This window comes from Rhinoderma darwinii, chromosome 3 (assembly GCF_050947455.1).
Source record: "Rhinoderma darwinii isolate aRhiDar2 chromosome 3, aRhiDar2.hap1, whole genome shotgun sequence".
In the NCBI taxonomy this organism is placed as follows: Eukaryota; Metazoa; Chordata; class Amphibia; order Anura; family Rhinodermatidae; genus Rhinoderma; species Rhinoderma darwinii.
The window spans coordinates 388,660,650-388,682,811 of record NC_134689.1 but is presented as its reverse complement, the minus strand read 5'-3'; the positions used below and the strand labels follow the sequence as shown (position 1 = coordinate 388,682,811).

The 22,162-nt window shown below is 39.8% G+C and overlaps 11 non-coding genes across 11 annotated transcripts; all 11 read right to left on the bottom strand.

The window, feature by feature from the left end:
- Positions 1–9,390: 9,390 nt before the first annotated feature.
- On the bottom strand, positions 9,391–9,463 carry TRNAR-ACG (transfer RNA arginine (anticodon ACG)). Its single transcript has one exon. It is a non-coding gene; the product is annotated as a tRNA-Arg (tRNA).
- A 454-nt stretch (positions 9,464–9,917) lies between these two features.
- On the bottom strand, positions 9,918–9,990 carry TRNAR-ACG (transfer RNA arginine (anticodon ACG)). Its single transcript has one exon. It is a non-coding gene; the product is annotated as a tRNA-Arg (tRNA).
- A 478-nt stretch (positions 9,991–10,468) lies between these two features.
- TRNAR-ACG (transfer RNA arginine (anticodon ACG)) lies at positions 10,469–10,541 on the bottom strand. The gene has a single exon. It is a non-coding gene; the product is annotated as a tRNA-Arg (tRNA).
- Positions 10,542–12,376: 1,835 nt separating this feature from the next.
- TRNAR-ACG (transfer RNA arginine (anticodon ACG)) lies at positions 12,377–12,449 on the bottom strand. The gene has a single exon. It is a non-coding gene; the product is annotated as a tRNA-Arg (tRNA).
- Positions 12,450–12,927: 478 nt separating this feature from the next.
- On the bottom strand, positions 12,928–13,000 carry TRNAR-ACG (transfer RNA arginine (anticodon ACG)). The gene has a single exon. It is a non-coding gene; the product is annotated as a tRNA-Arg (tRNA).
- A 1,026-nt stretch (positions 13,001–14,026) lies between these two features.
- Positions 14,027–14,099, bottom strand: TRNAR-ACG (transfer RNA arginine (anticodon ACG)). Its single transcript has one exon. It is a non-coding gene; the product is annotated as a tRNA-Arg (tRNA).
- Positions 14,100–15,931: 1,832 nt separating this feature from the next.
- TRNAR-ACG (transfer RNA arginine (anticodon ACG)) lies at positions 15,932–16,004 on the bottom strand. Its single transcript has one exon. It is a non-coding gene; the product is annotated as a tRNA-Arg (tRNA).
- Positions 16,005–17,836: 1,832 nt separating this feature from the next.
- On the bottom strand, positions 17,837–17,909 carry TRNAR-ACG (transfer RNA arginine (anticodon ACG)). The gene has a single exon. It is a non-coding gene; the product is annotated as a tRNA-Arg (tRNA).
- A 1,029-nt stretch (positions 17,910–18,938) lies between these two features.
- On the bottom strand, positions 18,939–19,011 carry TRNAR-ACG (transfer RNA arginine (anticodon ACG)). The gene has a single exon. It is a non-coding gene; the product is annotated as a tRNA-Arg (tRNA).
- Positions 19,012–21,356: 2,345 nt separating this feature from the next.
- On the bottom strand, positions 21,357–21,429 carry TRNAR-ACG (transfer RNA arginine (anticodon ACG)). Its single transcript has one exon. It is a non-coding gene; the product is annotated as a tRNA-Arg (tRNA).
- Positions 21,430–21,907: 478 nt separating this feature from the next.
- On the bottom strand, positions 21,908–21,980 carry TRNAR-ACG (transfer RNA arginine (anticodon ACG)). Its single transcript has one exon. It is a non-coding gene; the product is annotated as a tRNA-Arg (tRNA).
- Between the last annotated feature and the right edge of the window lie 182 nt (positions 21,981–22,162).

The window sequence follows — 22,162 nt, the reverse complement described above, 5'->3', positions numbered from 1 at the left end:
TTCGGAACAGGCTAAATCACATATTTCCAGATTTTTGCCATCTAGAACAAAGAGAACAAGCCGTAGATAAAATGTGTTGTGTATTTCCTGAAAATCCATGAATATTCTTAAACCTTGGGTAAATATCATTAAAAATAAGTAAGCAAAGGGTTACTGCCGTGACTCGGATTCAGACCAGGGTTGCTGCAGCCACAACGCAGAGTACTAACCACTATACGATCACAGCAACATGTACGAGCCAGGTAGCAGTCGAACCTACAATCTTCTGATTCGTAGTTAGACGCGTTGTCCATTGCGCCACTGGCCCAGATGCAACGAGTGTTGTTGCTTATGCATCACATTTCTGGATCACCTCAAAACTTACACAAGGATCCGATTGCCATAAGTTCCTTTCATGTATTGCAAAGCAAGTCGGAACCAGATAGAGGGGAAATATTTTCATGGAATCCGGAAATCATGTGAGGCAAATCAAATGGAAACCAGCTAATAACGAAATATTTTCATGTGATTGAGAACTCTTGTGAAGTTTTTACTTTTTTCCACAACACATTTTCGGAACAGGCTAAATCACATATTTCCAGATTTTTGCATCACATTTCTGGATCACCTCAAAACTTACACAAGGATCCGATTGCCATAAGTTCCTTTCATGTATTGCAAAGCAAGTCGGAACCAGATAGAGGGGAAATATTTTCATGGAATCCGGAAATCATGTGAGGCAAATCAAATGGAAACCAGCTAATAACGAAATATTTTCATGTGATTGAGAACTCTTGTGAAGTTTTTACTTTTTTCCACAACACATTTTCGGAACAGGCTAAATCACATATTTCCAGATTTTTGCATCACATTTCTGGATCACCTCAAAACTTACACAAGGATCCGATTGCCATAAGTTCCTTTCATGTATTGCAAAGCAAGTCGGAACCAGATAGAGGGGAAATATTTTCATGGAATCCGGAAATCATGTGAGGCAAATCAAATGGAAACCAGCTAATAACGAAATATTTTCATGTGATTGAGAACTCTTGTGAAGTTTTTACTTTTTTCCACAACACATTTTCGGAACAGGCTAAATCACATATTTCCAGATTTTTGCCATCTAGAACAAAGAGAACAAGCCGTAGATAAAATGTGTTGTGTATTTCCTGAAAATCCATGAATATTCTTAAACCTTGGGTAAATATCATTAAAAATAAGTAAGCAAAGGGTTACTGCCGTGACCCGGATTCAGACCAGGGTTGCTGCAGCCACAACGCAGAGTACTAACCACTATACGATCACAGCAACATGTACGAGCCAGGTAGCAGTCGAACCTACAATCTTCTGATTCGTAGTTAGACGTGTTGTCCATTGCGCCACTGGCCCAGATGCAACGAGTGTTGTTGCTTATGCATCACATTTCTGGATCACCTCAAAACTTACACAAGGATCCGATTGCCATAAGTTCCTTTCATGTATTGCAAAGCAAGTCGGGACCAGATAGAGGGGAAATATTTTCATGGAATCCGGAAATCATGTGAGGCAAATCAAATGGAAACCAGCTAATAACGAAATATTTTCATGTGATTGAGAACTCTTGTGAAGTTTTTACTTTTTTCCACAACACATTTTCGGAACAGGCTAAATCACATATTTCCAGATTTTTGCATCACATTTCTGGATCACCTCAAAACTTACACAAGGATCCGTTTGCCATAAGTTCCTTTCATGTATTGCAAAGCAAGTCGGAACCAGATAGAGGGGAAATATTTTCATGGAATCCGGAAATCATGTGAGGCAAATCAAATGGAAACCAGCTAATAACGAAATATTTTCATGTGATTGAGAACTCTTGTGAAGTTTTTACTTTTTTCCACAACACATTTTCGGAACAGGCTAAATCACATATTTCCAGATTTTTGCATCACATTTCTGGATCACCTCAAAACTTACACAAGGATCCGATTGCCATAAGTTCCTTTCATGTATTGCAAAGCAAGTCGGAACCAGATAGAGGGGAAATATTTTCATGGAATCCGGAAATCATGTGAGGCAAATCAAATGGAAACCAGCTAATAACGAAATATTTTCATGTGATTGAGAACTCTTGTGAAGTTTTTACTTTTTTCCACAACACATTTTCGGAACAGGCTAAATCACATATTTCCAGATTTTTGCCATCTAGAACAAAGAGAACAAGCCGTAGATAAAATGTGTTGTGTATTTCCTGAAAATCCATGAATATTCTTAAACCTTGGGTAAATATCATTAAAAATAAGTAAGCAAAGGGTTACTGCCGTGACCCGGATTCAGACCAGGGTTGCTGCAGCCACAACGCAGAGTACTAACCACTATACGATCACAGCAACATGTACGAGCCAGGTAGCAGTCGAACCTACAATCTTCTGATTCGTAGTTAGACGTGTTGTCCATTGCGCCACTGGCCCAGATGCAACGAGTGTTGTTGCTTATGCATCACATTTCTGGATCACCTCAAAACTTACACAAGGATCCGATTGCCATAAGTTCCTTTCATGTATTGCAAAGCAAGTCGGGACCAGATAGAGGGGAAATATTTTCATGGAATCCGGAAATCATGTGAGGCAAATCAAATGGAAACCAGCTAATAACGAAATATTTTCATGTGATTGAGAACTCTTGTGAAGTTTTTACTTTTTTCCACAACACATTTTCGGAACAGGCTAAATCACATATTTCCAGATTTTTGCATCACATTTCTGGATCACCTCAAAACACACAAGGATCCGATTGCCATAAGTTCCTTTCATGTATTGCAAAGCAAGTCGGAACCAGATAGAGGGGAAATATTTTCATGGAATCCGGAAATCATGTGAGGCAAATCAAATGGAAACCAGCTAATAACGAAATATTTTCATGTGATTGAGAACTCTTGTGAAGTTTTTACTTTTTTCCACAACACATTTTCGGAACAGGCTAAATCACATATTTCCAGATTTTTGCATCACATTTCTGGATCACCTCAAAACACACAAGGATCCGATTGCCATAAGTTCCTTTCATGTATTGCAAAGCAAGTCGGAACCAGATAGAGGGGAAATATTTTCATGGAATCCGGAAATCATGTGAGGCAAATCAAATGGAAACCAGCTAATAACTAAATATTTTCATGTGATTGAGAACTCTTGTGAAGTTTTTACTTTTTTCCACAACACATTTTCGGAACAGGCGAAATCACATATTTCCAGATTTTTGCCATCTAGAACAAAGAGAACAAGCCGTAGATAAAATGTGTTGTGTATTTCCTGAAAATCCATGAATATTCTTAAACCTTGGGTAAATATCATTAAAAATAAGTAAGCAAAGGGTTACTGCCGTGACCCAGATTCGGACCAGGGTTGCTGCAGCCACAACGCAGTGTACTAACCACTATACGATCACGGCAACATGTACGAGCCAGGTAGGAGTCGAACCTGCAATCTTCTGATTCGTAGTCAGACGCGTTGTCCATTGCGCCACTGGCCCAGATGCAACGAGTGTTGTTGCTTATGCATCACATTTCTGGATCACCTCAAAACTTACACAAGGATCCGATTGCCATAAGTTCCTTTCATGTATTGCAAAGCAAGTCGGAGCCAGATAGAGGGGAAATATTTTCATGGAATCCGGAAATCATGTGAGGCAAATCAAATGGAAACCAGCTAATAACGAAATATTTTCATGTGATTGAGAACTCTTGTGAAGTTTTTACTTTTTTCCACAACACATTTTCGGAACAGGCTAAATCACATATTTCCAGATTTTTGCCATCTAGAACAAAGAGAACAAGCCGTAGATAAAATGTGTTGTGTATTTCCTGAAAATCCATGAATATTCTTAAACCTTGGGTAAATATCATTAAAAATAAGTAAGCAAAGGGTTACTGCCGTGACTCGGATTCAGACCAGGGTTGCTGCAGCCACAACGCAGAGTACTAACCACTATACGATCACAGCAACATGTACGAGCCAGGTAGCAGTCGAACCTACAATCTTCTGATTCGTAGTTAGACGCGTTGTCCATTGCGCCACTGGCCCAGATGCAACGAGTGTTGTTGCTTATGCATCACATTTCTGGATCACCTCAAAACTTACACAAGGATCCGATTGCCATAAGTTCCTTTCATGTATTGCAAAGCAAGTCGGAACCAGATAGAGGGGAAATATTTTCATGGAATCCGGAAATCATGTGAGGCAAATCAAATGGAAACCAGCTAATAACGAAATATTTTCATGTGATTGAGAACTCTTGTGAAGTTTTTACTTTTTTCCACAACACATTTTCGGAACAGGCTAAATCACATATTTCCAGATTTTTGCATCACATTTCTGGATCACATCAAAACTTACACAAGGATCCGATTGCCATAAGTTCCTTTCATGTATTGCAAAGCAAGTCGGAACCAGATAGAGGGGAAATATTTTCATGGAATCCGGAAATCATGTGAGGCAAATCAAATGGAAACCAGCTAATAACGAAATATTTTCATGTGATTGAGAACTCTTGTGAAGTTTTTACTTTTTTCCACAACACATTTTCGGAACAGGCTAAATCACATATTTCCAGATTTTTGCCATCTAGAAAAAAGAGAACAAGCCGTAGATAAAATGTGTTGTGTATTTCCTGAAAATCCATGAATATTCTTAAACCTTGGGTAAATATCATTAAAAATAAGTAAGCAAAGGGTTACTGCCGTGACCCGGATTCAGACCAGGGTTGCTGCAGCCACAACGCAGAGTACTAACCACTATACGATCACAGCAACATGTACGAGCCAGGTAGCAGTCGAACCTACAATCTTCTGATTCGTAGTTAGACGTGTTGTCCATTGCGCCACTGGCCCAGATGCAACGAGTGTTGTTGCTTATGCATCACATTTCTGGATCACCTCAAAACTTACACAAGGATCCGATTGCCATAAGTTCCTTTCATGTATTGCAAAGCAAGTCGGGACCAGATAGAGGGGAAATATTTTCATGGAATCCGGAAATCATGTGAGGCAAATCAAATGGAAACCAGCTAATAACGAAATATTTTCATGTGATTGAGAACTCTTGTGAAGTTTTTACTTTTTTCCACAACACATTTTCGGAACAGGCTAAATCACATATTTCCAGATTTTTGCATCACATTTCTGGATCACCTCAAAACACACAAGGATCCGATTGCCATAAGTTCCTTTCATGTATTGCAAAGCAAGTCGGAACCAGATAGAGGGGAAATATTTTCATGGAATCCGGAAATCATGTGAGGCAAATCAAATGGAAACCAGCTAATAACGAAATATTTTCATGTGATTGAGAACTCTTGTGAAGTTTTTACTTTTTTCCACAACACATTTTCGGAACAGGCTAAATCACATATTTCCAGATTTTTGCCATCTAGAACAAAGAGAACAAGCCGTAGATAAAATGTGTTGTGTATTTCCTGAAAATCCATGAATATTCTTAAACCTTGGGTAAATATCATTAAAAATAAGTAAGCAAAGGGTTACTGCCGTGCCTCGGATTCGGACCAGGGTTGCTGCAGCCACAACGCAGAGTACTAACCACTATACGATCACGGCAACATGTACGAGCCAGGTAGGAGTCAAACCTACAATCTTCTGATTCGTAGTCAGACGCGTTGTCCATTGCGCCACTGGCCCAGATGCAACGAGTGTTGTTGCTTATGCATCACATTTCTGGATCACCTCAAAACTTACACAAGGATCCGATTGCCATAAGTTCCTTTCATGTATTGCAAAGCAAGTCGGGACCAGATAGAGGGGAAATATTTTCATGGAATCCGGAAATCATGTGAGGCAAATCAAATGGAAACCAGCTAATAACGAAATATTTTCATGTGATTGAGAACTCTTGTGAAGTTTTTACTTTTTTCCACAACACATTTTCGGAACAGGCTAAATCACATATTTCCAGATTTTTGCCATCTAGAACAAAGAGAACAAGCCGTAGATAAAATGTGTTGTGTATTTCCTGAAAATCCATGAATATTCTTAAACCTTGGGTAAATATCATTAAAAATAAGTAAGCAAAGGGTTACTGTCGTGACCCGAATTCAGACCAGGGTTGCTGCAGCCACAACGCAGAGTACTAACCACTATACGATCACGGCAACATGTACGAGCCAGATAGCAGTCGAACCTACAATCTTCTGATTCGTAGTTAGACGCGTTGTCCATTGCGCCACTGGCCCAGATGCAACGAGTATTGTTGCTTATGCATCACATTTCTGGATCACCTCAAAACTTACACAAGGATCCGATTGCCATAAGTTCCTTTCATGTATTGCAAAGCAAGTCGGAACCAGATAGAGGGGAAATATTTTCATGGAATCCGGAAATCATGTGAGGCAAATCAAATGGAAACCAGCTAATAACGAAATATTTTCATGTGATTGAGAACTCTTGTGAAGTTTTTACTTTTTTCCACAACACATTTTCGGAACAGGCTAAATCACATATTTCCAGATTTTTGCATCACATTTCTGGATCACCTCAAAACTTACACAAGGATCCGATTGCCATAAGTTCCTTTCATGTATTGCAAAGCAAGTCGGAACCAGATAGAGGGGAAATATTTTCATGGAATCCGGAAATCATGTGAGGCAAATCAAATGGAAACCAGCTAATAACGAAATATTTTCATGTGATTGAGAACTCTTGTGAAGTTTTTACTTTTTTCCACAACACATTTTCGGAACAGGCTAAATCACATATTTCCAGATTTTTGCCATCTAGAACAAAGAGAACAAGCCGTAGATAAAATGTGTTGTGTATTTCCTGAAAATCCATGAATATTCTTAAACCTTGGGTAAATATCATTAAAAATAAGTAAGCAAAGGGTTACTGCCGTGAACCGGATTCAGACCAGGGTTGCTGCAGCCACAACGCAGAGTACTAACCACTATACGATCACGGCAACATGTACGAGCCAGGTAGGAGTCGAACCTACAATCTTCTGATGCGTAGTCAGACGCGTTGTCCATTGCGCCACTGGCCCAGATGCAACAAGTGTTGTTGCTTATGCATCACATTTCTGGATCACCTCAAAACTTACACAAGGATCCGATTGCCATAAGTTCCTTTCATGTATTGCAAAGCAAGTCGGAACCAGATAGAGGGGAAATATTTTCATGGAATCCGGAAATCATGTGAGGCAAATCAAATGGAAACCAGCTAATAACGAAATATTTTCATGTGATTGAGAACTCTTGTGAAGTTTTTACTTTTTTCCACAACACATTTTCGGAACAGGCTAAATCACATATTTCCAGATTTTTGCCATCTAGAACAAAGAGAACAAGCCGTAGATAAAATGTGTTGTGTATTTCCTGAAAATCCATGAATATTCTTAAACCTTGGGTAAATATCATTAAAAATAAGTAAGCAAAGGGTTACTGTCGTGACCCGGATTCAGACCAGGGTTGCTGCAGCCACAACGCAGAGTACTAACCACTATACGATCACGGCAACATGTACGAGCCAGGTAGCAGTCGAACCTACAATCTTCTGATTCGTAGTTAGACGCGTTGTCCATTGCGCCACTGGCCCAGATGCAACGAGTATTGTTGCTTATGCATCACATTTCTGGATCACCTCAAAACTTACACAAGGATCCGATTGCCATAAGTTCCTTTCATGTATTGCAAAGCAAGTCGGAACCAGATAGAGGGGAAATATTTTCATGGAATCCGGAAATCATGTGAGGCAAATCAAATGGAAACCAGCTAATAACGAAATATTTTCATGTGATTGAGAACTCTTGTGAAGTTTTTACTTTTTTCCACAACACATTTTCGGAACAGGCTAAATCACATATTTCCAGATTTTTGCCTTCTAGAACAAAGAGAACAAGCCGTAGATAAAATGTGTTGTGTATTTCCTGAAAATCCATGAATATTCTTAAACCTTGGGTAAATATCATTAAAAATAAGTAAGCAAAGGGTTACTGTCGTGACCCGGATTCAGACCAGGGTTGCTGCAGCCACAACGCAGAGTACTAACCACTATACGATCACGGCAACATGTACGAGCCAGGTAGCAGTCGAACCTACAATCTTCTGATTCGTAGTTAGACGCGTTGTCCATTGCGCCACTGGCCCAGATGCAACGAGTATTGTTGCTTATGCATCACATTTCTGGATCACCTCAAAACTTACACAAGGATCCGATTGCCATAAGTTCCTTTCATGTATTGCAAAGCAAGTCGGAACCAGATAGAGGGGAAATATTTTCATGGAATCCGGAAATCATGTGAGGCAAATCAAATGGAAACCAGCTAATAACGAAATATTTTCATGTGATTGAGAACTCTTGTGAAGTTTTTACTTTTTTCCACAACACATTTTCGGAACAGGCTAAATCACATATTTCCAGATTTTTGCCTTCTAGAACAAAGAGAACAAGCCGTAGATAAAATGTGTTGTGTATTTCCTGAAAATCCATGAATATTCTTAAACCTTGGGTAAATATCATTAAAAATAAGTAAGCAAAGGGTTACTGTCGTGACCCGGATTCAGACCAGGGTTGCTGCAGCCACAACGCAGAGTACTAACCACTATACGATCACGGCAACATGTACGAGCCAGGTAGCAGTCGAACCTACAATCTTCTGATTCGTAGTTAGACGCGTTGTCCATTGCGCCACTGGCCCAGATGCAACAAGTGTTGTTGCTTATGCATCACATTTCTGGATCACCTCAAAACTTACACAAGGATCCGATTGCCATAAGTTCCTTTCATGTATTGCAAAGCAAGTCGGAACCAGATAGAGGGGAAATATTTTCATTGAATCCGGAAATCATGTGAGGCAAATCAAATGGAAACCAGCTAATAACAAAATATTTTCATGTGATTGAGAACTCTTGTGAAGTTTTTACTTTTTTCCACAACACATTTTCGGAACAGGCTAAATCACATATTTCCAGATTTTTGCATCACATTTCTGGATCACCTCAAAACTTACACAAGGATCCGATTGCCATAAGTTCCTTTCATGTATTGCAAAGCAAGTCGGAACCAGATAGAGGGGAAATATTTTCATGGAATCCGGAAATCATGTGAGGCAAATCAAATGGAAACCAGCTAATAACGAAATATTTTCATGTGATTGAGAACTCTTGTGAAGTTTTTACTTTTTTCCACAACACATTTTCGGAACAGGCTAAATCACATATTTCCAGATTTTTGCCATCTAGAACAAAGAGAACAAGCCGTAGATAAAATGTGTTGTGTATTTCCTGAAAATCCATGAATATTCTTAAACCTTGGGTAAATATCATTAAAAATAAGTAAGCAAAGGGTTACTGTCGTGACCCGGATTCAGACCAGGGTTGCTGCAGCCACAACGCAGAGTACTAACCACTATACGATCACGGCAACATGTACGAGCCAGGTAGGAGTCGAACCTACAATCTTCTGATTCGTAGTCAGACGCGTTGTCCATTGCGCCACTGGCCCAGATGCAACGAGTATTGTTGCTTATGCATCACATTTCTGGATCACCTCAAAACTTACACAAGGATCCGATTGCCATAAGTTCCTTTCATGTATTGCAAAGCAAGTCGGAACCAGATAGAGGGGAAATATTTTCATGGAATCCGGAAATCATGTGAGGCAAATCAAATGGAAACCAGCTAATAACGAAATATTTTCATGTGATTGAGAACTCTTGTGAAGTTTTTACTTTTTTCCACAACACATTTTCGGAACAGGCTAAATCACATATTTCCAGATTTTTGCCATCTAGAACAAAGAGAACAAGCCGTAGATAAAATGTGTTGTGTATTTCCTGAAAATCCATGAATATTCTTAAACCTTGGGTAAATATCATTAAAAAAAAGGGTTACTGCCGTGACTCGGATTCGGACCACAACGCAGAGTACTAACCACTATACGATCACGGCAACATGTACGAGCCAGGTAGGAGTCGAACCTACAATCTTCTGATTCGTAGTCAGACGCGTTGTCCATTGCGCCACTGGCCCAGATGCAACGAGTGTTGTTGCTTATGCATCACATTTCTGGATCACCTCAAAACTTCCACAAGGATCCGATTGCCATAAGTTCCTTTCATGTATTGCAAAGCAAGTCGGAACCAGATAGAGGGGAAATATTTTCATGGAATCCGGAAATCATGTGAGGCAAATCAAATGGAAACCAGCTAATAACGAAATATTTTCATGTGATTGAGAACTCTTGTGAAGTTTTTACTTTTTTCCACAACACATTTTCGGAACAGGCTAAATCACATATTTCCAGATTTTTGCCATCTAGAACAAAGAGAACAAGCCGTAGATAAAATGTGTTGTGTATTTCCTGAAAATCCATGAATATTCTTAAACCTTGGGTAAATATCATTAAAAATAAGTAAGCAAAGGGTTACTGCTGTGACCTGGATTCGGACCGGGGTTGCTGCGGCCACAACGCAGACTACTAACCACTATACGATCACGGCAACATGTACGAGCCAGGTAGGAGTCGAACCTACAATCTTCTGATTCGTAGTCAGACGCGTTGTCCATTGCGCCACTGGCCCAGATGCAACGAGTGTTGTTGCTTATGCATCACATTTCTGGATCACCTCAAAACTTACACAAGGATCCGATTGCCATAAGTTCCTTTCATGTATTGCAAAGCAAGTCGGAACCAGATAGAGGGGAAATATTTTCATGGAATCCGGAAATCATGTGAGGCAAATCAAATGGAAACCAGCTAATAACGAAATATTTTCATGTGATTGAGAACTCTTGTGAAGTTTTTACTTTTTTCCACAACACATTTTCGGAACAGGCTAAATCACATATTTCCAGATTTTTGCCTTCTAGAACAAAGAGAACAAGCCGTAGATAAAATGTGTTGTGTATTTCCTGAAAATCCATGAATATTCTTAAACCTTGGGTAAATATCATTAAAAATAAGTAAGCAAAGGGTTACTGTCGTGACCCGGATTCAGACCAGGGTTGCTGCAGCCACAACGCAGAGTACTAACCACTATACGATCACGGCAACATGTACGAGCCAGGTAGCAGTCGAACCTACAATCTTCTGATTCGTAGTTAGACGCGTTGTCCATTGCGCCACTGGCCCAGATGCAACGAGTATTGTTGCTTATGCATCACATTTCTGGATCACCTCAAAACTTACACAAGGATCCGATTGCCATAAGTTCCTTTCATGTATTGCAAAGCAAGTCGGAACCAGATAGAGGGGAAATATTTTCATGGAATCCGGAAATCATGTGAGGCAAATCAAATGGAAACCAGCTAATAACTAAATATTTTCATGTGATTGAGAACTCTTGTGAAGTTTTTACTTTTTTCCACAACACATTTTCGGAACAGGCTAAATCACATATTTCCAGATTTTTGCCTTCTAGAACAAAGAGAACAAGCCGTAGATAAAATGTGTTGTGTATTTCCTGAAAATCCATGAATATTCTTAAACCTTGGGTAAATATCATTAAAAATAAGTAAGCAAAGGGTTACTGTCGTGACCCGGATTCAGACCAGGGTTGCTGCAGCCACAACGCAGAGTACTAACCACTATACGATCACGGCAACATGTACGAGCCAGGTAGCAGTCGAACCTACAATCTTCTGATTCGTAGTTAGACGCGTTGTCCATTGCGCCACTGGCCCAGATGCAACAAGTGTTGTTGCTTATGCATCACATTTCTGGATCACCTCAAAACTTACACAAGGATCCGATTGCCATAAGTTCCTTTCATGTATTGCAAAGCAAGTCGGAACCAGATAGAGGGGAAATATTTTCATTGAATCCGGAAATCATGTGAGGCAAATCAAATGGAAACCAGCTAATAACAAAATATTTTCATGTGATTGAGAACTCTTGTGAAGTTTTTACTTTTTTCCACAACACATTTTCGGAACAGGCTAAATCACATATTTCCAGATTTTTGCATCACATTTCTGGATCACCTCAAAACTTACACAAGGATCCGATTGCCATAAGTTCCTTTCATGTATTGCAAAGCAAGTCGGAACCAGATAGAGGGGAAATATTTTCATGGAATCCGGAAATCATGTGAGGCAAATCAAATGGAAACCAGCTAATAACGAAATATTTTCATGTGATTGAGAACTCTTGTGAAGTTTTTACTTTTTTCCACAACACATTTTCGGAACAGGCTAAATCACATATTTCCAGATTTTTGCCATCTAGAACAAAGAGAACAAGCCGTAGATAAAATGTGTTGTGTATTTCCTGAAAATCCATGAATATTCTTAAACCTTGGGTAAATATCATTAAAAATAAGTAAGCAACGGGTTACTGTCGTGACCCGGATTCAGACCAGGGTTGCTGCAGCCACAACGCAGAGTACTAACCACTATACGATCACGGCAACATGTACGAGCCAGGTAGGAGTCGAACCTACAATCTTCTGATTCGTAGTCAGACGCGTTGTCCATTGCGCCACTGGCCCAGATGCAACGAGTGTTGTTGCTTAAGCATCACATTTCTGGATCACCTCAAAACTTACACAAGGATCCGATTGCCATAAGTTCCTTTCATGTATTGCAAAGCAAGTCGGAACCAGATAGAGGGGAAATATTTTCATGGAATCCGGAAATCATGTGAGGCAAATCAAATGGAAACCAGCTAATAACGAAATATTTTCATGTGATTGAGAACTCTTGTGAAGTTTTTACTTTTTTCCACAACACATTTTCGGAACAGGCTAAATCACATATTTCCAGATTTTTGCCATCTAGAACAAAGAGAACAAGCCGTAGATAAAATGTGTTGTGTATTTCCTGAAAATCCATGAATATTCTTAAACCTTGGGTAAATATCATTAAAAATAAGTAAGCAACGGGTTACTGTCGTGACCCGGATTCAGACCAGGGTTGCTGCAGCCACAACGCAGAGTACTAACCACTATACGATCACGGCAACATGTACGAGCCAGGTAGGAGTCGAACCTACAATCTTCTGATTCGTAGTCAGACGCGTTGTCCATTGCGCCACTGGCCCAGATGCAACGAGTGTTGTTGCTTAAGCATCACATTTCTGGATCACCTCAAAACTTACACAAGGATCCGATTGCCATAAGTTCCTTTCATGTATTGCAAAGCAAGTCGGAACCAGATAGAGGGGAAATATTTTCATGGAATCCGGAAATCATGTGAGGCAAATCAAATGGAAACCAGCTAATAACGAAATATTTTCATGTGATTGAGAACTCTTGTGAAGTTTTTACTTTTTTCCACAACACATTTTCGGAACAGGCTAAATCACATATTTCCAGATTTTTGCCATCTAGAACAAAGAGAACAAGCCGTAGATAAAATGTGTTGTGTATTTCCTGAAAATCCATGAATATTCTTAAACCTTGGGTAAATATCATTAAAAATAAGTAAGCAAAGGGTTACTGCCGTGACCCGGATTCGGACCAGGGTTGCTGCAGCCACAACGCAGAGTAACCACTATACGATGACGGCAACATGTACGAGCCAGGTAGGAGTCGAACCTACAATCTTCTGATTCGTAGTCTGACGCGTTGTCCATTGCGCCACTGGCCCTGATGCAACGAGTGTTGTTGCTTATGCATCACATTTCTGGATCACCTCAAAACTTACACAAGGATCCGATTGCCATAAGTTCCTTTCATGTATTGCAAAGCAAGTCGGAACCAGATAGAGGGGAAATATTTTCATGGAATCCGGAAATCATGTGAGGCAAATCAAATGGAAACCAGCTAATAACGAAATATTTTCATGTGATTGAGAACTCTTGTGAAGTTTTTACTTTTTTCCACAACACATTTTCGGAACAGGCTAAATCACATATTTCCAGATTTTTGCCATCTAGAACAAAGAGAACAAGCCGTAGATAAAATGTGTTGTGTATTTCCTGAAAATCCATGAATATTCTTAAACCTTGGGTAAATATCATTAAAAATAAGTAAGCAAAGGGTTACTGCCGTGACCCAGATTCGGACAAGGGTTGCTGCAGCCACAACGCAGAGTACTAACCACTATACGATCACGGCAACATGTACGAGCCAGGTAGGAGTCGAACCTACAATCTTCTGATTCGTAGTCAGACGCGTTGTCCATTGCGCCACTGGCCCGGATGCAACGAGTGTTGTTGCTTATGCATCACATTTCTGGATCACCTCAAAACTTACACAAGGATCCGATTGCCATAAGTTCCTTTCATGTATTGCAAAGCAAGTCGGAACCAGATAGAGGGGAAATATTTTCATGGAATCCGGAAATCATGTGAGGCAAATCAAATGAAAACCAGCTAATAACGAAATATTTTCATGTGATTGAGAACTCTTGTGAAGTTTTTACTTTTTTCCACAACACATTTTCGGAACAGGCTAAATCACATATTTCCAGATTTTTGCCATCTAGAACAAAGAGAACAAGCCGTAGATAAAATGTGTTGTGTATTTCCTGAAAATCCATGAATATTCTTAAACCTTGGGTAAATATCATTAAAAATAAGTAAGCAAAGGGTTACTGCCGTGACCCGGATTCAGACCAGGGTTGCTGCAGCCACAACGCAGAGTACTAACCACTATACGATCACGGCAACATGTACGAGCCAGGTAGCAGTCGAACCTACAATCTTCTGATTCGTAGTTAGACGCGTTGTCCATTGCGCCACTGGCCCAGATGCAACAAGTGTTGTTGCTTATGCATCACATTTCTGGATCACCTCAAAACTTACACAAGGATCCGATTGCCATAAGTTCCTTTCATGTATTGCAAAGCAAGTCGGAACCAGATAGAGGGGAAATATTTTCATGGAATCCGGAAATCATGTGAGGCAAATCAAATGGAAACCAGCTAATAACAAAATATTTTCATGTGATTGAGAACTCTTGTGAAGTTTTTACTTTTTTCCACAACACATTTTCGGAACAGGCTAAATCACATATTTCCAGATTTTTGCATCACATTTCTGGATCACCTCAAAACTTACACAAGGATCCGATTGCCATAAGTTCCTTTCATGTATTGCAAAGCAAGTCGGAACCAGATAGAGGGGAAATATTTTCATGGAATCCGGAAATCATGTGAGGCAAATCAAATGGAAACCAGCTAATAACGAAATATTTTCATGTGATTGAGAACTCTTGTGAAGTTTTTACTTTTTTCCACAACACATTTTCGGAACAGGCTAAATCACATATTTCCAGATTTTTGCCATCTAGAACAAAGAGAACAAGCCGTAGATAAAATGTGTTGTGTATTTCCTGAAAATCCATGAATATTCTTAAACCTTGGGTAAATATCATTAAAAATAAGTAAGCAAAGGGTTACTGCCGTGACCCGGATTCGGACCGGGGTTGCTGCAGCCACAACGCAGAGTACTAACCACTATACGATCACGGCAACATGTACAAGCCAGGTAGGAGTCGAACCTACAATCTTCTGATTCGTAGTCAGACGCGTTGTCCATTGCGCCACTGGCCCAGATGCAACGAGTGTTGTTGCTTAAGCATCACATTTCTGGATCACCTCAAAACTTACACAAGGATCCGATTGCCATAAGTTCCTTTCATGTATTGCAAAGCAAGTCGGAACCAGATAGAGGGGAAATATTTTCATGGAATCCGGAAATCATGTGAGGCAAATCAAATGGAAACCAGCTAATAACTAAATATTTTCATGTGATTGAGAACTCTTGTGAAGTTTTTACTTTTTTCCACAACACATTTTCGGAACAGGCTAAATCACATATTTCCAGATTTTTGCCATCTAGAACAAAGAGAACAAGCCGTAGATAAAATGTGTTGTGTATTTCCTGAAAATCCATGAATATTCTTAAACCTTGGGTAAATATCATTAAAAATAAGTAAGCAAAGGGTTACTGCCGTGACCCGGATTCGGACCAGGGTTGCTGCAGCCACAACGCAGAGTAACCACTATACGATGACGGCAACATGTACGAGCCAGGTAGGAGTCGAACCTACAATCTTCTGATTCGTAGTCAGACGCGTTGTCCATTGCGCCACTGGCCCGGATGCAACGAGTGTTGTTGCTTATGCATCACATTTCTGGATCACCTCAAAACTTACACAAGGATCCGATTGCCATAAGTTCCTTTCATGTATTGCAAAGCAAGTCGGAACCAGATAGAGGGGAAATATTTTCATGGAATCCGGAAATCATGTGAGGCAAATCAAATGAAAACCAGCTAATAACGAAATATTTTCATGTGATTGAGAACTCTTGTGAAGTTTTTACTTTTTTCCACAACACATTTTCGGAACAGGCTAAATCACATATTTCCAGATTTTTGCCATCTAGAACAAAGAGAACAAGCCGTAGATAAAATGTGTTGTGTATTTCCTGAAAATCCATGAATATTCTTAAACCTTGGGTAAATATCATTAAAAATAAGTAAGCAAAGGGTTACTGCCGTGACCCGGATTCAGACCAGGGTTGCTGCAGCCACAACGCAGAGTACTAACCACTATACGATCACGGCAACATGTACGAGCCAGGTAGCAGTCGAACCTACAATCTTCTGATTCGTAGTTAGACGCGTTGTCCATTGCGCCACTGGCCCAGATGCAACAAGTGTTGTTGCTTATGCATCACATTTCTGGATCACCTCAAAACTTACACAAGGATCCGATTGCCATAAGTTCCTTTCATGTATTGCAAAGCAAGTCGGAACCAGATAGAGGGGAAATATTTTCATGGAATCCGGAAATCATGTGAGGCAAATCAAATGGAAACCAGCTAATAACAAAATATTTTCATGTGATTGAGAACTCTTGTGAAGTTTTTACTTTTTTCCACAACACATTTTCGGAACAGGCTAAATCACATATTTCCAGATTTTTGCATCACATTTCTGGATCACCTCAAAACTTACACAAGGATCCGATTGCCATAAGTTCCTTTCATGTATTGCAAAGCAAGTCGGAACCAGATAGAGGGGAAATATTTTCATGGAATCCGGAAATCATGTGAGGCAAATCAAATGGAAACCAGCTAATAACGAAATATTTTCATGTGATTGAGAACTCTTGTGAAGTTTTTACTTTTTTCCACAACACATTTTCGGAACAGGCTAAATCACATATTTCCAGATTTTTGCCATCTAGAACAAAGAGAACAAGCCGTAGATAAAATGTGTTGTGTATTTCCTGAAAATCCATGAATATTCTTAAACCTTGGGTAAATATCATTAAAAATAAGTAAGCAAAGGGTTACTGCCGTGACCCGGATTCGGACCGGGGTTGCTGCAGCCACAACGCAGAGTACTAACCACTATACGATCACGGCAACATGTACAAGCCAGGTAGGAGTCGAACCTACAATCTTCTGATTCGTAGTCAGACGCGTTGTCCATTGCGCCACTGGCCCAGATGCAACGAGTGTTGTTGCTTAAGCATCACATTTCTGGATCACCTCAAAACTTACACAAGGATCCGATTGCCATAAGTTCCTTTCATGTATTGCAAAGCAAGTCGGAACCAGATAGAGGGGAAATATTTTCATGGAATCCGGAAATCATGTGAGGCAAATCAAATGGAAACCAGCTAATAACTAAATATTTTCATGTGATTGAGAACTCTTGTGAAGTTTTTACTTTTTTCCACAACACATTTTCGGAACAGGCTAAATCACATATTTCCAGATTTTTGCCATCTAGAACAAAGAGAACAAGCCGTAGATAAAATGTGTTGTGTATTTCCTGAAAATCCATGAATATTCTTAAACCTTGGGTAAATATCATTAAAAATAAGTAAGCAAAGGGTTACTGCCGTGACCCGGATTCGGACCAGGGTTGCTGCAGCCACAACGCAGAGTAACCACTATACGATGACGGCAACATGTACGAGCCAGGTAGGAGTCGAACCTACAATCTTCTGATTCGTAGTCAGACGCGTTGTCCATTGCGCCACTGGCCCTGATGCAACGAGTGTTGTTGCTTATGCATCACATTTCTGGATCACCTCAAAACTTACACAAGGATCCGATTGCCATAAGTTCCTTTCATGTATTGCAAAGCAAGTCGGAACCAGATAGAGGGGAAATATTTTCATGGAATCCGGAAATCATGTGAGGCAAATCAAATGGAAACCAGCTAATAACGAAATATTTTCATGTGATTGAGAACTCTTGTGAAGTTTTTACTTTTTTCCACAACACATTTTCGGAACAGGCTAAATCACATATTTCCAGATTTTTGCCATCTAGAACAAAGAGAACAAGCCGTAGATAAAATGTGTTGTGTATTTCCTGAAAATCCATGAATATTCTTAAACCTTGGGTAAATATCATTAAAAATAAGTAAGCAAAGGGTTACTGCCGTGACCCAGATTCGGACAAGGGTTGCTGCAGCCACAACGCACAGTACTAACCACTATACGATCACGGCAACATGTACGAGCCAGGTAGGAGTCGAACCTACAATCTTCTGATTCGTAGTCAGACGTGTTGTCCATTGCGCCACTGGCCCTGATGCAACGAGTGTTGTTGCTTATGCATCACATTTCTGGATCACCTCAAAACTTACACAAGGATCCGATTGCCATAAGTTCCTTTCATGTATTGCAAAGCAAGTCGGAACCAGATAGAGGGGAAATATTTTCATGGAATCCGGAAATCATGTGAGACAAATCAAATGGAAACCAGCTAATAACGAAATATTTTCATGTGATTGAGAACTCTTGTGAAGTTTTTACTTTTTTCCACAACACATTTTCGGAACAGGCTAAATCACATATTTCCAGATTTTTGCCATCTAGAACAAAGAGAACAAGCCGTAGATAAAATGTGTTGTGTATTTCCTGAAAATCCATGAATATTCTTAAACCTTGGGTAAATATCATTAAAAATAAGTAAGCAAAGGGTTACTGCCGTGACCCGGATTCGGACCAGGGTTGCTGCAGCCACAACGCAGAGTACTAACCACTATACGATGATGGCAACATGTATGAGCCAGGTAGGAGTCGAACCTACAATCTTCTGATTCGTAGTCAGACGCGTTGTCCATTGCGCCACTGGCCCAGATGCAACGAGTGTTGTTGCTTATGCATCACATTTCTGGATCACCTCAAAACTTACACAAGGATCCGATTGCCATAAGTTCCTTTCATGTATTGCAAAGCAAGTCGGAACCAGATAGAGGGGAAATATTTTCATTGAATCCGGAAATCATGTGAGGCAAATCAAATGGAAACCAGCTAATAATAAAATATTTTCATGTGATTGAGAACTCTTGTGAAGTTTTTACTTTTTTCCACAACACATTTTCGTAACAGGCTAAATCACATATTTCCAGATTTTTGCATCACATTTCTGGATCACCTCAAAACTTACACAAGGATCCGATTGCCATAAGTTCCTTTCATGTATTGCAAAGCAAGTCGGAACCAGATAGAGGGGAAATATTTTCATGGAATCCGGAAATCATGTGAGGCAAATCAAATGGAAACCAGCTAATAACGAAATATTTTCATGTGATTGAGAACTCTTGTGAAGTTTTTACTTTTTTCCACAACACATTTTCGGAACAGGCTAAATCACATATTTCCAGATTTTTGCCATCTAGAACAAAGAGAACAAGCTGTAGATAAAATGTGTTGTGTATTTCCTGAAAATCCATGAATATTCTTAAACCTTGGGTAAATATCATTAAAAATAAGTAAGCAAAGGGTTACTGCCGTGACCCGGATTCGGACCGGGGTTGCTGCAGCCACAACGCAGAGTACTAACCACTATACGATCACGGCAACATGTACGAGCCAGGTAGCAGTCGAACCTACAATCTTCTGATTCGTAGTTAGACGCGTTGTCCATTGCGCCACTGGCCCAGATGCAACAAGTGTTGTTGCTTATGCATCACATTTCTGGATCACCTCAAAACTTACACAAGGATCCGATTGCCATAAGTTCCTTTCATGTATTGCAAAGCAAGTCGGAACCAGATAGAGGGGAAATATTTTCATTGAATCCGGAAATCATGTGAGGCAAATCAAATGGCAACCAGCTAATAACAAAATATTTTCATGTGATTGAGAACTCTTGTGAAGTTTTTACTTTTTTCCACAACACATTTTCGGAACAGGCTAAATCACATATTTCCAGATTTTTGCATCACATTTCTGGATCACCTCAAAACTTACACAAGGATCCGATTGCCATAAGTTCCTTTCATGTATTGCAAAGCAAGTCGGAACCAGATAGAGGGGAAATATTTTCATTGAATCCGGAAATCATGTGAGGCAAATCAAATGGAAACCAGCTAATAACAAAATATTTTCATGTGATTGAGAACTCTTGTGAAGTTTTTACTTTTTTCCACAACACATTTTCGTAACAGGCTAAATCACATATTTCCAGATTTTTGCATCACATTTCTGGATCACCTCAAAACTTACACAAGGATCCGATTGCCATAAGTTCCTTTCATGTATTGCAAAGCAAGTCGGAACCAGATAGAGGGGAAATATTTTCATGGAATCCGGAAATCATGTGAGGCAAATCAAATGGAAACCAGCTAATAACGAAATATTTTCATGTGATTGAGAACTCTTGTGAAGTTTTTACTTTTTTCCACAACACATTTTCGGAACAGGCTAAATCACATATTTCCAGATTTTTGCCATCTAGAACAAAGAGAACAAGCCGTAGATAAAATGTGTTGTGTATTTCCTGAAAATCCATGAATATTCTTAAACCTTGGGTAAATATCATTAAAAATAAGTAAGCAAAGGGTTACTGCCGTGACCCGGATTCAGACCGGGGTTGCTGCAGCCACAACGCAGAGTACTAACCACTATACGATCACGGCAACATGTACGAGCCAGGTAGGAGTCGAACCTACAATCTTCTGATTCGTAGTCAGACGCTTTGTCCATTGCGCCACTGGCCCAGATGCAACGAGTGTTGTTGCTTAAGCATCACATTTCTGGATCACCTCAAAACTTACACAAGGATCCGATTGCCATAAGTTCCTTTCATGTATTGCAAAGCAAGTCGGAACCAGATAGAGGGGAAATATTTTCATGGAATCCGGAAATCATGTGAGGCAAATCAAATGGAAACCAGCTAATAACGAAATATTTTCATGTGATTGAGAACTCTTGTGAAGTTTTTACTTTTTTCCACAACACATTTTCGGAACAGGCTAAATCACATATTTCCAGATTTTTGCCATCTAGAACAAAGAGAACAAGCCGTAGATAAAATGTGTTGTGTATTTCCTGAAAATCCATGAATATTCTTAAACCTTGGGTAAATATCATTAAAAATAAGTAAGCAAAGGGTTACTGCCGTGACCCGGATTCGGACCAGGGTTGCTGCAGCCACAACGCAGAGTACTAACCACTATACGATCACGGCAACATGTACGAGCCAGGTAGGAGTCGAACCTACAATCTTCTGATTCGTAGTCAGACGCGTTGTCCATTGCGCCACTGGCCCAGATGCAACGAGTGTTGTTGCTTATGCATCACATTTCTGGATCACCTCAAAACTTACACAAGGATCCGATTGCCATAAGTTCCTTTCATGTATTGCAAAGCAAGTCGGAACCAGATAGAGGGGAAATATTTTCATGGAATCTGGAAATCATGTGAGGCAAATCAAATCGATACCAGCTAATAACGAAATATTTTCATGTGATTGAGAACTCTTGTGAAGTTTTTACTTTTTTCCACAACACATTTTCGGAACAGGCTAAATCACATATTTCCAGATTTTTGCCATCTAGAACAAAGAGAACAAGCCGTAGATAAAATGTGTTGTGTATTTCCTGAAAATCCATGAATATTCTTAAACCTTGGGTAAATATCATTAAAAATAAGTAAGCAAAGGGTTACTGCCGTGACCCGGATTCGGACCGGGGTTGCTGCAGCCACAACGCAGAGTACTAACCACTATACGATCACGGCAACATGTACGAGCCAGGTAGGAGTCGAACCTACAATCTTCTGATTCGTAGTCAGACGCGTTGTCCATTGCGCCACTGGCCCAGATGCAACGAGTGTTGTTGCTTATGCATCACATTTCTGGATCACCTCAAAACTTACACAAGGATCCGATTGCCATAAGTTCCTTTCATGTATTGCAAAGCAAGTCGGAACCAGATAGAGGGGAAATATTTTCATTGAATCCGGAAATCATGTGAGGCAAATCAAATGGAAACCAGCTAATA